General features: G+C 41.8%; 1 non-coding gene across 1 annotated transcript; it reads right to left on the bottom strand.

Moving 5' to 3' along the window:
- Positions 1-1949: 1949 nt before the first annotated feature.
- LOC115931397 (U6 spliceosomal RNA) lies at positions 1950-2060 on the bottom strand. The gene has a single exon (XR_004067896.1). It is a non-coding gene; the product is annotated as a U6 spliceosomal RNA (small nuclear RNA).
- Between the last annotated feature and the right edge of the window lie 705 nt (positions 2061-2765).

The raw sequence follows: 2765 nt of genomic DNA, 5'->3' as shown, positions 1-2765 counted from the left end.
ACCAGGAAGATATTGTGGGTTTGGCTCCAGACCACTGCAATAAAGCAAATATTGCAATAAATTGAGTTATGTGAATTTTTTGTCTCCCAGTGCATATAAAAGCTATATTTACCCTATACTGTAGTCCATTAAGTGTGCAGTTACATTATGTCATAAAAAATGACGTACCAGCCAGGTGTAGTGGCTCACGCCTCTAATCCCAGCACTCTGGGAGGCTGAGGCAGTTGGATCACCTGAGATCAGGAGTTCAAGACCAGCCTGGCCAACATGGTGAAATCCTATCTCTACTAAAATAAAAAAAATTAGCCAGGCATGGTGGTGGGCCCCTGTAATCCCAGCTACTCGGGAGGCTGTGGCAGGAGAATCACTTGAAACCGGGAGGCAGAGGTTGCAAAGAGCAGAGATCGACCCATTGCACTCCAGCCTGAACAACAAGAGCAAGACTCCACCACAAAAAAAAAGTCTGGGTGCGTTGGCTCACGCCTGCAATCCCAGCACTTTGGGAGGCCGAGGCAAGCAGATCACCTGAGGTCGGGAGTTTGAGACCAGCCTGACCAACATGGAGAAACCCCGTGTCTACTAAAAATACAAAAATTAGCTGGGCGTGGTGGCGCATACCTGTAATCCCAGCTACTCAGGAGGCTGAGGCAGGAGAATAGCTTGAACCTGGGAGGCGGAGGTTGCAGTGAGCCAAGATTGCACCATTGCACTCCAGCCTGGACAACAAGAGCTAAACTCCGTCTCAAAAAAAAAAAAAAAGTACCTACCTTAATTTAAAAATACTTTAATGCTAGAAAATGCTAATGATCATCAGATCCTTCAGCAAATTATAATCTTTTTTCTGGTGGAGGCTCTTGCCTCATTGTTGATGGCTGCTGACTGATCAGGGTAGTGGTTGCTGAAGGTTGGGGTGGCTGTGGCAATTTCTTAAAATAAGACAACAATGAAGTTTGCTGCATCAATGGACTCTTTGTTTGATGGAAGATTTATCTGTAGCATGCAATACCATTTGATAGCATTTGACCTACAGTAGAATTTCTTTCAAAACTGGAGCCAATCCTCTCAAAACATATTACTGTTTTATTGACTAAGTTTCTGTAATGCTCTATATCAATTGTTGTCATCTCAACAATGTTCACAATATCTTCCCCAGGAGAAGTTTCCTTATCAAGAAACCACTTTCTTTGCTCATCCATAAGAAGCAACTCCTCATCTCATCAAGTTTGATCGTGAGATTGCAGCAATTCAATCCCATCTTCAGGTTCCACTTCTAGTTATCTTGCTATTTCCACTACAACTGCAGTTACTTCTTCCACAGAACTCTTGAACCCCTTCAAGTCATCTGTGAAGGGGTTAGCATCAACTTCTTTCAAACTCCTGTTAATGTTCATATTTTGACCTCCTTTCATGAATCATGAATGTTCTTAATGGCATCTAGAATAGTGAATGTTTTCCAGATTTTCAATTAATTTTTCCAGATCCATCTGAGGAATCACTATTTGTGACAGCCATAGCCTTATGAAATATATTTCTTAAATACTAATACTTGAAAGTTGGAATGACTCCTTGATCCGTGGGTTGCAGAATGGATGTTGTGTTAGCATGCCTGAAAACAATATTAATCTCCTTGTACATCTCCATCAGTACTCTTGGGTGTCCAGGTGCCTTGTCATTGAGCAGTAATAATTTGAAAGGAATCCTTTTTTTTGAGCTGTAGTTCTCAACAATGGGCTTAAAATATTCAGTATACCATGCTGCAAACAGATGTGCTGTCATCCAAGCTTTGTAGTTCCGCTTCTAGAGCACAGGCAAAGTAGATTTAACATAATTCTTAAGGGCCCTAGGATTTTGGAGTGGTACGTGAACATTGGCTTCAACTTAAAATCACCAGCTGCCTTAGCCCCTAACAAGAGAATCAACCTGTCCTTTGAAGTGTTTGCTTGTTTGTTTGTTTTATGGAATGCTTCACTAATTTGCACGTCATCCTTGTGCAGGGGCCATGCTAATCTTCTCTGTATCATCCCAGTTTTTTTTAGTATATGTGCTGCCAAAGCCAGCACCCTTTGAAGTTTCAAAGCCAGGCACTGTCTTTTTCTCTCTAGCTGTAAAGGTCCTAGATAACATCTTCTTCCAATACAACGTTTCTTTCCCCCCACTGAAAATCTGTTTTAAGGTTAGCCACATTTCATCAATTATCTTAAGTAGATCTGGAAAACTTGCTGCAGCTTCTACATCAGCACTTGCTGCTTCCCCTCACACTTTTATGTTGTGGAGAAGCCTTCTTTTCTTAAAGCTAATGAATCAGCCTCTGCTAGCTTCTAACTTTTCTTCTGCAGCTTTCTTACCTATCTCAGCCTTCATAGACTTGAACAGTTAGGGCCTTTGCTTGGATTAGGCTTTGGATAAAGGAATGTTGTGGCTGGTTTGATCTTCTACTCAGACCAGTAAAACTTAACTCCATATCAGCAATAAAGTTGTTTTGCTTTCTTAGCATTGTGCATTCACTGGAGTACACTTTTAATTTCCTCCAAGAACTCTTCCTTTGCATTCACAACTTGGCTAATGGTTTGCCGCAAGACAACTAGCTTTCCGTCTATACAGACTTTTCAAAACGCCTTCCTCATTAACCATAATTATTTCTGGCATTTGATTTAAAGTGAGAGGCTGGGTGTGGTGGTTCATGCCTGTAATCCCAGTACTTTGGGAGGCTGAGGTGGGCAGATCAGGAATTCGAGACCAGCCTGGCCAACATGGCGAAATCCCAT

The sequence above is a fragment of the Gorilla gorilla genome, chromosome 19 (genome assembly GCF_029281585.2).
Source record: "Gorilla gorilla gorilla isolate KB3781 chromosome 19, NHGRI_mGorGor1-v2.1_pri, whole genome shotgun sequence".
Lineage (NCBI taxonomy): Eukaryota > Metazoa > Chordata > Mammalia > Primates > Hominidae > Gorilla > Gorilla gorilla.
This window is presented reverse-complemented; position numbering and strand designations above follow the sequence as displayed.